The sequence below is a fragment of the Rutilus rutilus genome (genome assembly GCF_951802725.1).
Source record: "Rutilus rutilus genome assembly, chromosome: 8".
Taxonomy (NCBI): Eukaryota; Metazoa; Chordata; class Actinopteri; order Cypriniformes; family Leuciscidae; genus Rutilus; species Rutilus rutilus.
This window is the reverse complement of record NC_140222.1, coordinates 20721330-20736379: the sequence shown is the minus strand read 5'-3', so window position 1 is coordinate 20736379 and position 15050 is coordinate 20721330. Positions and strand designations below refer to the sequence as shown.

Genomic DNA, 15050 nt, shown 5'->3' with positions numbered 1-15050 from the left:
TAAGGTCAAGGTCAGCCATCATCCTCAATGCAGCCTTTCATGACTTCCATGACTTCCATGACTTCCATGTTTATGTAAGAGTTTCCTCCAGTTATATTTTCTCACCTCTAGCTTCTTCCGCTTCTTTCAATTCTCAGCTCAGTTCTTTGCATTTTTCGTAACGTGAGTATGTTTGTTCTGTTCAAGTCTATAGCCAGTCATTTTTACAGTATCTATACATGTTTTTTGGTAAAAGTTGATCTGAACTGCTTGTCCTGTGTTAATGTGATGAATTATGCTGTCTTGAAGTAATGCAACACATTTATTTCTTTAAGTTGCAGGGCGTGAGTTTGTCTGCAGCCCTTCACCCACATGCAGTGTTTCCAGCACCTTCTGCTCATATCTCCGATAATAGACACCCGTACCACATCTGACCAAACACCACAGCACGCCTCATTCTGAGTGGAGCAGGTAATGTGTCACAGTGCATGAAGCTTCTCGCATTCAATCTGTGCGTTAAAAAAAAAATGTGCAAGACTTCAAAATAGAAATAAGTACCAAAATAATAAGCGTTCCCTATTGTGCCTTGTCTTGTCAAATTTCAGTCCCTCGGTCATTCTGCATCTGGGTCGTCTTTCTCATAAGACTGCTCTGATAAAACCTGACACCTGTCTTTATAATAGTTGTAAATATTAAAGTGGTCAAATCATGTAAAATATATTTTCCCCTTGAAATACAGCACACTGTATATCACTCAAGACTTTCTCCTAAGCCTAAAAAGTCAATTTATTGAATCGCCTGCAAAGAAATCGATAATTTTTTGATGTCAGAAACCTGAATACATGAATTTGTCAGCAACTATTGTTTATAGTAGCGTACATTTAGTTTTAGTGTCTAGATGTGATTTATTTGCAGATTTGTATATATTTTTTCTAAAACAGAAGAAAGAATCTACCTCAGTCATTACTTTTGGGTGATTCGGTTGCTTCTGTGACTCATTGATCTAAATTATTGATGCTTTCATCTAAATTATTGATGCTTTAATGGTGTTACTGACTGTAAGGCCCGCTATATTGGCCCAATTGCCGGTTCGCCAATACATGGGGAAGGTTATCACATGTTACTGTCCTTTCCTCATGCGAAGTATTGGTGGTTAAATTTGTAATACATTAATCATATGTATTTACTCGTTAATTCATCTGACTCCATAAATGAAAGGTTTAATAATATCTGTGCCTCACTGAAAGTGAGCGAATGTTTGACTATTCCTTATGACCATTAAAGGAACAATGTCAAAATCAGTTAGAATAATCGTGTGTAACAATTTAATATTTCAGATATCAGAGATCAATTCCACAATCAATTCAAATATCTAGAACATGATTATACATTGGTTACACCAAAGAATCTTACCCAGCTTGTAACCTGAGATGGAGAGAGAGAAAGGGAAAGAAAGAGAAAGAGAGAGAGAGAGGGGGAGAGAGGGAGAGACCACCTATTCCATTCGTGACCAGCAAAGAAGAGCCCCGATAGAGCAAGCACACCTTCCTTTATCCTGTTTGCCCAGGTGATATGGGGGATGGGGAAAACCACCCTCAAATGGCTTAACCAGTTTTCTCTAAACTTCTCTAAACCTTATTACCTTTTATTTTATCTATCTGAATATGGGATATCTGTACCACTCACTTTGAGACATTTCAAATGACACCAAAAACATAACAGTCAATGATAAACATTCACATTAAACCATATTCTTGTGTGAGTTCTTAGTATTTTGCGGAAGTGAGGTCGTATGGGGGAGGTCAAATGGTAATTAGCCCTTGTGTCTCAGACCAGGGCCTCAACCAGTATTTTCAGTCTTACACTGACTAATGGCGCATTAAGTACTTTATAGCTTCTTATAAAATAGCCAAAAAAAAAAAAAAAAGAAGAAGATAAAAAGCTTTTTACTTTGATGGTTTTATCTTGAGTGTGAGCCAAGGCCACTTATTCCTAAAGTTCAGATTTAAAATGATAAACTGATTTCTGATTTCTTGATTTCTGTGTTTCATATTGGTAGATCTGACTTGTAAACGACTAACTGTAACAAGCCACATCCTGTAAACACTCTTGAAAGCATGTGACCAGTAAATGACAGCATGACCTACAAATCCATCACTTCTGCTTTAGAGGTTTATGATAAATGCAGTAGATGTTCAATCTGGGATATTGAATCCAAGCCTTCATTAATCATAATCGTTAATTAGGGTGACCACCTGCTAATAAGCCCAAGGGGGGACAATGGGTATGTTTCTGAGGGACAATGTCCCAACAATGACTCACTGATAGTGGTTTACCCATTTCTAGCACATACCACCTTGCATAGTATTAATAATGCCCTATTCTCCTAAACGTGTAATTTTTTATGTATGCTCATGAATAGGCCAACCAATGTGTGTTTTTTTTTCTAAATAAAGACTCATAATATTTTGAACATTCAATGAATTGACAGATGTACTTCCACTTAATATTTACTATTTAATTTGATTTATTTTTCATTACAATTTATTTACTTTACATAAATTAATAAATTATAATATAAATGTATAGGATTAACAGGAATTGTAGTTGCTCAACACCACAGGAACAATTAAAAAAAAGTATTTAAAAAAAAAATACGATTGACCTCGTTCCCCTCCCTCCATGTCCGATTGAGAAGGACGTTTTGCAAAGGTCACAAAAAGCCCTCTTGGTATCCCCCTTAACACCTTTCAGCCACATTTCCCCATTCTTGTTTCTTGTACTCGCACGCCTTCTCTTTTTAATTGATGATGGCGTTGCCTCTCAGACAGTCTCTTTCTCGAATTTTTCGAATTGGAAAGCGCGCATCTAAAATTTCCTTCCTTCCCAGTGTGTCTGGTATGCGCGTGCGTGCGCTGTCATGACAACAACGAAAAAGTTGACAACAACCTAGTCAGCAGTTCAACTGAGGGGTTTGTGTGGCAACAATAGCGTGCTGAAATGTCAAGTAATGTTCGTTTGTCTGCTTGGGGCTCGAGTATATAGAGCGACCAACTTTTTTTTGAGCAAGCATAGATTATGCGTGACACGGTCTCAATTTGCGTGACGCGTGAATTGGGCTTCAAACGCTGTGCGCGCACGCGCTACGCGGGACGGGTGGTCACCCTATCGTTAATCGAGTATTTATTTTGCAGCTGAACGGAAACTGAGATCTGATGTTTTGTTCAGTGTCTCAGCAACAAGCAGCTGCAGTTTTACTGGTGCAATGGGTCACTGATGTGATGACATCTGTGCTAGATTGTCTTCATAGGGCCGCACAAAGAGATGGTGTGATGTGGGGAGTGTTATTCCCCTACAGTTACAATAGTGTAGGATTGAGTGCAAATCAAATCTTCCAGGTGATTTGTTCAAACATAATTCCACACAGAACTCAACATTCCAGGCCGCAAATCACCAACCCCAGAGCCATAAAATCAGGCTCCAGCCAGCCAGTCCCCGCTAACCAACGAAAACCCCCAGCTAAGAACTTTATGGCCATGCAACTTCAAAGAGATGAGCCCAACTAAAGGAAGAACGTGTCAATGTTAGATTGTTTCCAAAGACTGATTGGTTCAGAGATGGCAAAAGCTCGGCGCTCGATCAAGATAACAGCAGAGAAGCTGCTGGACTCCACACAGACATAAAACAGACCCCAGTCTCCTTAAGGACCTCTGAATGACCCAGAGTTTTGAAATCACTTCAAACCACAGAGAACTGAGATTTTACCAATAAACAATACATAGTCATCCCAAAACAATTCTCGATGAACTTATAATCAAACATATCATGCAACTACAGAATTCTATGTTGTTTCTACCACCTATGTGTGTTTAATATGCTTTGATCCCATATAATTCATGTAATTGTTATAACTTATAGATGCTTGAATGAAAGTGTGTCGTGCTTCCTATCGGTACGATCCGATCGTATGTTCTTAATTCAAAAGATGGCTTGATTGAAATCTGTGTAAAATGTTTTGTATTCTTATAAATAGTAATGCTGTCTAAACTGGGGCCTCTGTTCTCTCTGCTAGTAAGGAGATCCCAGATAAACAATGATTTATGGTAAGAAGTGAAGAGAACGCCACCTCCTAAATAAAGCCAGTGTCTAATTGGTAAAATCTCTTCAGGAGGTTGGCGAACTTTCGAGTTTAAAATCTTAAGACCCGAAAACAAAGGGTGCTCGCTCTTACGCTCTCTCAAGAAAAAGTAACCATGTAGACGCGAGGAGACAAGGAACCCAAATCAAGATCAGAAGAACGGGTTCAACAGCTTCATTCAAGCCATCTGACTACTCTCCTCTCAATTTTCTTTCTTTTCTAAGTTTTCATTTCTTTTCCGTCGTGAGTCTTGGTTCTAAGTTAAGTTTTGCGGCAAAGTTTCGGTCCCGATTCGACGGCAAAACCAACTTCAGACAAAGACTTCCATCCATCCGCCATCCACACCACGTGATTGGCCGCCACAGACTTCTATCCAAGCACGGGGACACCAGCCAACGAACGAACTCTGAAAAACCCCTTATTACGCAATGAAGGGAATCCCGAAAAGGAACGCAAAGACAAGCAAGTAACCTCCAGACCTTTTAAACTGAACTGGTGTATTGATATACATTTAATAACCCGCCTAAGAAACGAAAGAAGGGTTAAATTAATAATTGATGGTTCATTCAGGTCAGGTCTTATAAGTGCATATAGAATCTGGGGCCAGTTGTTCAAAGGTAAAATGATCGGATTTTGGTTATCGGATTGGATCAAATCTTGAAAATGGGTTGTTCAAAAGGGAAAGAAGGAATCTGAAATCAGATTAGATCACAGAATCCAATTCTAGTTTTAATCTGGATCAAACCTTCAGTTTGTGTTGTTCAAAACTTGTCAGTAGGATCTGGATAACTTTGATCCAAAAAAACAGGATTATCCTGATCCCAACAGGGGGTAGGATTTCAAGGTGGATTCCAGGAAGAAAATGTAGTAAAACTTTAAAATTGGTCAAAAATACAACATTTTTGTATCATGTAATATAGCCTACACACACACACACACACTCATATTTTTATTTTGCTTTTGATTAGCTTAACTGTTAAAGAAATACATTAGAATTAGACATTAGGCTACATATTTAGCCTTTTGGTAGCCTAATGTAAAGTAAAAAAGAGATTTTGGCGCCATTAAATAATCCCCAAACAGCTGTAAAAATCTACCTAATATTAATCTAATATTAAAAAAAGATTATATTTAATATTAGTTTAATTTCTAAACTACAGTGGCACAATCATAAGAGATGAACCAGTCAAAAGATCTTTGCAAGAGAACATAACGTTTTTTTGGTGAACGCTATATGAAACTTTGAAATATTTTGTTTTTCCCCATCTCATATTTTTTACATGACCATGTCCCTTTGGGGGTTCCATAGAGCACCAGTAATCCAGATTTGGTAATCGGAAAAAGTTTACATCCAGATCAGGGTGATCCAATCCAATTTTGCTTTGAAAAACCGGCACAAAAGTAAAATGGCTGATCTAAGTTACCTTGCTAACAAATAGCATTTAACTATAGAGTGGATATTTATATTCACTGCAGAGCTGATAGTTACGGCCGGTTCAAATGAACCCTGAACGAGTCATTTGCTCGGTCGTAATAAGTGATTCTTTCGAATTCCCTATAAATTAATTAATAATTCCTTTGAGCTAAATTAAGTGGTCAGAATCACACAATTATCTTACAATAGACATCTGCTCTATGTAAAGTGAAACCATAATAAAGCATTAAATAACAATAGAACTGTTTGTGAAGGCAGGTGTTAACACTCAGAGGACCATAAGGGGGGCGTTCACACAGAACTGTCCCTATATCCCAGGGGTCTTTTTCCATTTGAGAGCTACTTTTTAAAAATGAAAGTGGCTCAGAGCTACTCATGTAATACATTACTTAAATCTATTAAATAATGTCTCATAACTCTCATCCCATACACGAGCGACGTGTTGGAGACCCCTGCATAGCCTATGCTGTATAATAGATGAAAAGCTGACAAATGCGCCTTTTAATATACATGCCCATAATATTTTGATGTTTGGCTACATTTACTTTAAAATTTAAATTTAAAACCATCTCTTCATGAATTTTATTCTTTAGACAGCTGATTGGAAGCTCAGTTTACCATAGCACACTTACAACTAACTTCGAAAATAGCGAATTCTAGAATGTATTTATTGTTTGAAAACAATTAATTAAAAAACACTTACCACATGAGAGCTAAAATAAAAGAATAAAAAAGATTTATGAATCATATCCGATTAATAACTTCTCATCTGAGAGCGTTGAAAATCTAAAAAGTACTAACACAACTTCAATCTGCTTTTCGCAAACAAGTGAAAATTTTAAATATTAAAAGTAATAAGTACATTTAAAACAAACAATGATTTTGATAGATAAAGTTGATACTAGTCAAAGGTGCTAAGTAAGTATATTTTTTGTTTACATTTTTCACAAAAGCAACCCAGACAGCAACATAGTGTCGGCCCAGATCCGGCCCATATCCGGTACACAAGGATTCCACACGTACCAGATGTGGGCCGGATCTGGAACAACACTATGTTGCTGTCTGGGAAACGCTAGTCGATTGAGGTCACATTATGCTGACCTTAAATTAAAATGTAGCGTATATTATTTGTGGATAATCCATCATTTTAAAAAACGAAAATGCACAATGTTTTTCAGTGAAAGGTATAGAAATACAGAATCCAAAACACTAGTTCTTGATTTCAGTTTACAGATTTCCAGATTTCGGTTACTTCGCCACGGCCCTCACTGGTCCTCTCGGCTTGAGTGATGAGTTCAGCTGAATAGTTGACGTATTCACTGTGGATTTATCAGTATTTCAGATGTGTTTGCAGTAGCTAAATAAGCATCAGAGAGAAATCAGCTCTTGTGTTGCCTGTATAGAGGCATTACTTTGTGGTTTCTGCTCTTATCTAACCTCTACATCTCCTTCCTGTCATTTTTTCTCTCAGCAAGAAGAAAAAATATTTTCAGATTTTACAACTGATCTGATCAACTGAACTGAATTGGTGTGTGTTCTAGTGACAAGCTAAGGCAGCAGTCTTAAATAGATATATTGATTATATCAGCACAGCATTCAATATTAAGCACATAATCCCACTGACATCCGATAAACAATCATACATCAGTGCACAAAAGTTACATGTAAGCTGTACATTGATAAGCTAATAGCATTTCATTTCTATACCCACTCGTTCACACTATCTAGAATTTTTTTTACACTTTGGGTTCTGGTAGGCCACTATTTCCTGTTCAACAAAGAGACAGAAGTCTTTTTTTAATGTTGATCATAACAGTAGTTTCGTTGAGGTTAATTTTCAAAGTGCTACTAACACTTGATGTCTTGGAGTCCATCAAATAATGATTTACAAAATAATCTCCATACATGCATAATGGACAAGAATCAGCACATTGTGGGAACTGTAGCCTAACTGTTCAGTATTCTGTCACATCACAGTTGACGCTTTGTTCTCATTCTTGGGAACTTGGCACTGAGAACTGCTGTGGGTTCAACTGCAAGCCTTCACCCACATGCAGCGTTTCTATGGCAAGTTTTGCACAAGTTGTCTCATACCAAAGAGCACATCTCATTCCGGCACATTTTGAACAGAGCAGGTCGTGGGTCACAGTGCATGAAGCATCTCATGTTCATTTTGTGCATTAATAAAAAAAAAAGCAAAACATTGTGCATGTCTGCTCTATCATAGAAATAAGACCAGAAATAAGACACATCAGGCTCATCATCATTATCTTTTTTGTCTCTTGACTAACGAAAATAAAGCAAAAAATGACTTAATTTTTGTGATAACACATTTTCATATAGATATAACGGTTTTGTCTTGTGGCACTGCTGAGAACATGCAAACATTTGGTCCTCTGGATATTTATAACAACATTTTGCATCTTACACATTTTATTCGACATCTGAAGTTTTTTTTTTTTTTTTGCAACCATCCCTCTTGTAATGTCTGTATATATCCTTTACAGGCATCTATTAATACTTTAAAGACAAAGACTTGTGAGTTCTCTCTGTGTTCGGTTTATTAGCTTCACAGCATGAACAACAACTCCCAAAAACATCCGGTCTATCTCTTCTTCAGCTCCTCATGACCCGGGCTAGAACAACGACACCTCTAGGTCACTACCTGACCTGTCATTACATCTCCCCCCTCAAAGATGTTTCCCTTCTTAGTTAACATGAACTGTTAGTATAAGCAATAACCGTCTCTCTATCTTAACAATATTTCGTATTGTAAAACACAACGGTCTTGTTAACTTCCCACCTCAATAGTGGCTAATGAAAAATAACCATTCCTACTCTTCTTACTTCTACAAACAACACAGTGCATTTTCTGAACAACAAATCAGCACTAAATCAACCGTCACCCTTCTTTACTTTTTTTTTTTTTTTTTTCAAAGTCCATACAAACCATTCCCTTGATGGAATTTACCCCCCCCCCCCCCCCCCCCCCCCCCCTCTCAAACCCAAAGTCCATAATCACAAGTCCAGTTTGTCTGGGGCTTTGCTCACTCTGCCAGAGCGAGTGATGGTCACAGTCCCTTGTGGGGGTGTGGGAGTTTTTAGTGTCTCCATACCGTGTGTGTCCACAGTGTTCCTGATCTCAGGAGCAAACTGGTCAGGGCTTTCAGTGACAGGTGTGAACGTTTTGGGTATGGACTGCAGGTGACGCCGGTTCCTCCTGTAACGCTCCCCTAGGACCTTGGAGTAGAGCTGGAGCTGCGCACGACAGCAGGTTTCTGTCCATCCAACTTTGTTAGCACCTGATTTCCCGGGCTCAGTGGGGGTAGGATCCTTACTCCATTCCTGCGGTTATAGTAATAGGCTTGCCTTTGCTTGGCTGCAGCGTCAGCCTGTCTGATCACCTCCTCATTAGGCCAGTTTGGTTTCAGATTGTCCTGCAGAGTGGGCAAGGTGGTCCTGATTTTCCTGCCCATTAGCAGTTCAGCTGGACTGACTCCTGTCGACGAAGTGGGTGTGGCTCTGTACACCATCAGGGCAAGGAGGGGGTCCTCCTGTCTCAGTATAGATTTCGCTACCTGAACTGCCCTCTCTGCCTGCCCATTACTTTGAGGGTAGTGTGGGCTGGAAGTAACATGAACAAAGCCATATTCCTTGCTAAACTCCCTCATCTCTGCTGAAGATCGCTGGGGCCCATTATCGCTCACTATCACCTCTGGAATGCCAAAACGAGCAAATGTGGCTTTCAGCTTAGCTACAACTTGGCTGGTAGTAGTTGTAGGGAGATTCAAAATCTCCAGATATCTAGAGTAATAATCTGATACTACTAAGTAGTTTTGCTTCTTACTCTCACACAGATCTATAGCCACTTTCTGCCATAGCCTACAGGGCAGCTCGCTGGGTATTAACGGCTCCTTCTTCTGTGCGTTTCTGTTTTCTCTGCAAAATGCACACTGTTGTACTGTTTTTACAATCTTCTCAGACATTCCAAGCCACCATACGGATTGGTAAGCTCGTTCTCTGCACTTTACCAGGCCTTGGTGTCCGTCATGGATTCTCTCTAAGATGACCTTCTTCATTTCTGTGGAAATGACAATGCGGTTGCCTCTAACGACCAAACCATCTATCTCAGACAGTTCTCCTCTCACTTGGTAGAAGTCCTTGACTACCTCAGGCACCTTTCCAGCATAGTCAGGCCACCCATTCTTGATGAAACCTATGACCGTCTGGAGCTGTCTATCATTTTCAGTGTGCTGTCTTAGCTCTGCCATCCGGTGTGGTGTGGCTGGGATCTGACTCATGACAGCCTCGATGTGTGCTGCCACTTCCTCATGACAGACCCCATCCCCACAACATTGCTCTGGGCTCCTAGAAAGTGCATCCGCCACTGTTAATGTTTTGCCTGGTGCATGTTCCGCTGTGGCATTGAAACGCATGAGTCTCATTAATAGCCTCTGGCACCTGATTGGGACACAGTCTAAGTCTTTACTGTTCATGAGAGGTACCAATGGTTTGTGATCAGTAACCAGTCTAAAGCCATCCAGTCCATACAGGTATTTATCAAATCGTTCACAGGACCACACGCTGGCCAGGCACTCCTTCTCGATTTGCGCGTACCTTTTCTCCGCGTCACTTAATCGTCTTGAGCAGTAAGCCACGGGCTTCCAGTTGTCTCCGTGCTGCTGGAGAAGAACGCCACCCAACCCGTAGCTGCTGGCGTCTGCTGACACTATGGTGGGCTTGTTGGCATCGTAGAAGGTAAGTACTGGAGCTGTGGCTAGTGCAGTCTTTAGGTTCCTGAACGCCTCACACTGTGCAGGTCCCCACATCCACTCCTTGTCTCCTTTCAGTAGTTCGTACAGTGGGTGGGCCACTGTTGATAACTCTGGGATGAACTTGGCTAAATAATTAACCATCCCTAAAAATCTTTTGAGTTCTGTTGCGTTTTGTGGCTGTGGAAAGTTCCCTATTCCTGCGACTTTATTTGGGTCTGCCCTGACACCTGCCTCGTCGATTAGATGACCCAAGAAGCGAACCTGTCTCTGTTTGAACTTGTACTTTGCCTGGTTCAACTTGAGCCCTGCTGCCTCAATGACCTTCAACACCTCAGCCAGTCGTCGGTCATGTTGCTCCTCTGTCTCTGCGTGAACCAAAATATCATCCATAAAGATCTCTGTCCCTTCTAGGCCGGCCAGAGTTTCTGACATTTTCCTCTGGAAAATTTCAGGAGCACTTGTTATTCCAAAAGGAAGACGGCGGAAAGCATATCTCCCAAACGGAGTGATGAAAGTGGTGAGCATCCTACTCTCCTCGTGCAGAGGGATCTGATAAAATCCACTTGCTGCGTCCAGTGGCGGATTTAGCAAATCGGGGGCCCAAGGCGAAGGTAGGTAGGCTATGGGCCCCTCCCCATCCAATCTTTAAAAGAGAACGAAAAAAATATGTACCGACTGAATGGTGGATAGGCAGGCAGGTAAAGCTAATCTACGGGGAAGTAAAGGTTAGAGAGGAGAAAAAACGTCCCCTTTATACCCTGCATACACTTCTTTACTCCTAAACAGAAACATGTTACAATGTTTACATGGTACAATTTCTGGTAAGCTATGGTTTTTTTTTTTTTTTTTGCTTGACAAATTTCACCATTTCGATTCAATTCTTGTGATTTGATTCAATATTGACTCATTTGGATAAATATTAGGTAACGTTTCACAAGATAGGCCTTACTTTTTCTCAAGAAAAAAAAGCCCTATCAGCTGGTATAATTTAAGGTTAAAATAAGTAAGATAGTAAACATATTTAGCCAAATACTCTCTATAGCTCTTTTTTTCTAGCCAATTAAATGGCTTTCCTGAGGTAAATATTATGTGACGATTGTTCTCCAGCTGTTTTACCTCTTTCCGCGGTTGAAAAACACTTATTGATCGATATTATGAATGAGGAATATACATTTCGGTAAGTTATACTGTATCTTTCAACATTGTTAATTTGTGTTTATTTACTATTAGCTAGAGATGATCAGTTCACGTGCCGCTATAGTAATATGTTACGTCACATTAAAACGGCAAAACGGTATTTATTGTTTGAATTTCGTAATAGAATTGACAGAATCTGAGAGCTGAGATTTTTTTTTAAATATCATGATTCATAAGTAAACTGCTCAGTTTTGTCTGTCGATCTCCGTGTCCTCTTTGCTTCACGATTTTTCTGTGCGTTGGACGTTGTTGTTCCTGATCTGTATCCCCAACATTAGCCGTAAAAAAAGTTTGTCATCTTTGGCAGCGTTCCCAAATACTTATCAGCGTCTTTTCACTTTTTTCTTTTATTTGAGCCGCTTGGGTAACTTCGAAACTTAAAATTTTCGCGTTTAGACTCGTCTTGCTCTGTTTGTGTATTTCCCAGTCCTCCTGTTACTGCGTGTTGTTTCTTTCGCGCCGCGCACCTTTACAGACTTTTTGCTTTCCTCCCGCTTCCTCCTTTTTTCAGCACCGCTTGGGTAGCTAGCTTCGCTTCATTTTTACTCTGTCTACTACTCTGTACACTCTGTCTGTCAATCACTTATTTTTCTCCGTCAGTTTTTTGGCACAGCCTTGTCACTTTCGCAGATACGCAGTAAGTGAGATAATGGAATAGTCCAATGTAGTGAGGCGGGGAGCCCCCTCCTGTCTGCGACACTAATGATTTGATGCCATTTTTCGCAAATGGAGTTTAGAAATATATAATAAAAAAGAAAAAAAAAGAAATAAAAAAACTTAAGCACAAGTTAATAGGGCATTTTGGGGGCCCCTAGGTAGCTCGGGGCCCAAGGCAATTGCCGACCTTTGCCTAATGGTAAAGTCCGCCCCTGGCTGCGTCCAGTGACGTAAACACTTTTGAACCAGCGAGCTTTGGCATTATTTCCTCCACTATACGCTGCAGTTCTTTTTTTACCAGCGGTACCAGTGGCAGGGGTATCCGCCTGGCTATCGGCACTGCATATGGCTGGGCATCATCGCGCAGGGCTATTCAGACTGGCTCAGTTTTCAATAATCCGCTTGATCCAAACACACCACTAACCTCATCCATCCTCTTCACTAGTCCCATTTCCACTGCCTCCTCGCGGCCCAGTAAACAGCTTTTCCCATCTGTCACATACACCTTAAGGAAGTACTTTCTCTCCTTATAGCTGGTGGTACCCTGGAACATGCCTATGCAGCTGAGATCGCCCCCTGGGCTAACAAAACGTGTGTCTGGAGGCTCTAGTTTTATTTTAGGAGTCATCTTTTTAAATGTCTCTTTATCAATAATGGTAGCGTCGGCTCCTGTATCAATTTTGAAGGTTACTACCACATTGTTTACAGGTAAGCCTACAGTCCATATATCCACATTATCCTCCATGTCAACTGCTCCTAGGAAGTATGTCTGTCCAGGCTGTTCGCTTGTGACTTCTCTCACTGCTTTGGAATGACATTTACGTTCCCAATGTCCTCCCTTGTGACACTTATTACACTTGCTTTTTAATGCAGGACAATGTCTTTCATCAGAGTGTTGTGGCTTACCGCACCTCCCACACTCCTCCTTTATGTTTGGTCCATGGCTGTTGTTCTCACGTCGCTGACTCCTTTTTCTATAATGTCCAACCTTCCCTTTGACAGCATTAACGTTGGCTAGCTGAGCGTCCGGTCGATTGGTTTGAAGATTAACCTGCCGCGTTATCGCCTCTGTCTGACGCACACTTTCAATCACTTGCGTCAATGTCAGGTCTGCTTTGAGCTGGAACTGGCGGGAAAGTTCCTTGTCTGTTATTCCTACCACAAGACGATCCCTTATGTGTTCATCTCTTGTAGTCCCGAATTGACAGTGCTCTGCTAATTCGTATAATGTCCTGATGTACATTTCCGCCGTTTCCCCGGATTGCTGACTCCGTTGGTAGAAACATGCGCGCTCGTGAATGATGTTGCGTCATGGAATAAAGTAGTCGTCAAATTTTCTCATGACAACTTCAAAGTCCTTCTTTTCATCTTCCGCTGCAAACTCAAATGAACTGAATATCTTTTCAGCTTCACTGCCCATCGCGTAGATCAGCGAACTTACTTGAATCTCGCCCTCATCTTTATTTAACTTTGTGGCTAACCGATAGCGGCGAAATCTCTGTTTCCACTCTGGCCATTCGGTTGGGCTCTCAAACTTAAACTCGCTCGGTGGGCTAAACTTCGCCATGTCTTCTGTAACGTTACCGACACACAGTCTATTGTGACACCATGTAATGTCTGTATATATCCTTTACAGGCATCTATTAATACTTTAAAGACAAAGACTCGTGAGTTCTCTCTGTGTTCGGTTTATTAGCTTCACAGCATGAACAACAACTCCCAAAAACATCCGGTCTATCTCTTCTTCGGCTCCTCATGACCCGGGCTAGAACAACGACACCTCTAGGTCACTACCTGTCATTACACCTCTGGTGTCTATATCTGTCACGGTGTGGGTTTTGTGTCTTGTTCTTGTCTGTCATGTGTTCCCCTGTCTTTTCATGTATTTAAGTCCTCATGTTTGCCCTGTGTCTTGGTCTAGTATTGAATGTTTCTAGTGTTGACTAGTTCCTGCCGTTGTTCTTGTCTCATGCCTGGCCATGCCTTTGTTTTATGTTTGTTTATGTTTTGAAAAGGAAAGTTTGGGTCCTCACCAGCTTGCCTCCAGTGGTTTGATTACGTTACAATATCTCCCTCTGGTGTCTGTCTCGTATAAACTCACAGTAGTTTATTATATTGTCTGAGATATTGTAATACTCGCTGAGCATTTCAAGCAAATTTAAATTGTTTAAATTGTGAAATTTTAATTTAAAACCCAAACGAAACATGTAAGTTAACATGTTATAGTTTCAGTTATATATTAAAGGCACATACCACGATTTTACTCTGTAGCTTATTTGGGTTTTATTTTTGATCGATTTCGTCTCGCATTGATGACGTCATCACGAACTGATTTTTCCGCAGCAGGAGCCAAAAAACTTCTGTAAAAATGGTGGTCATTTTTATGTTTTTATGTATTGTTGGTGTTTTATTTGTCTCACATTGTGAAAAATAAAACTATAATAGAGCAATTTTATACTCTTTTAGCATAAATCTCGACTCATAGTCACTATACAGATATCTACAAGATCACAGCATTTTTTTGTTATACATTTACATTTAGTAGACACTTATTCAAAGCCACTTACAAATTAGAAATACATCAAGCGATTCATCATGAAGAGGCAAATAAACACAAGAAGTGCTCAAAATACAAGTTTTAGACATTGCTTAGAGTAGCATAAGCTAGACAAGGGAGGGGTTAGTAGTCTGATAAACCATGTTTCATATAACACAGCAAAAAAAAATAATAATAATTTTGGTCATGACATATTTTGGTAGTGACAATTTAAGAAATTTTTGAGCCTAACTCAAAGATGATAGCCAGCACATGGTTACCTAGCACACTTCTGAACAGTTGTACACACATAAAAACAAAATTTTATGGAAT

General features: G+C 40.1%; 1 long non-coding RNA gene across 1 annotated transcript in view; it reads left to right on the top strand.

Moving 5' to 3' along the window:
- The window catches only part of LOC311296012, a 288024-nt gene that overhangs the window by 31380 nt on the left and 241594 nt on the right, over positions 1-15050 (top strand). The gene's annotated exons all lie outside the window — the stretch shown is intronic.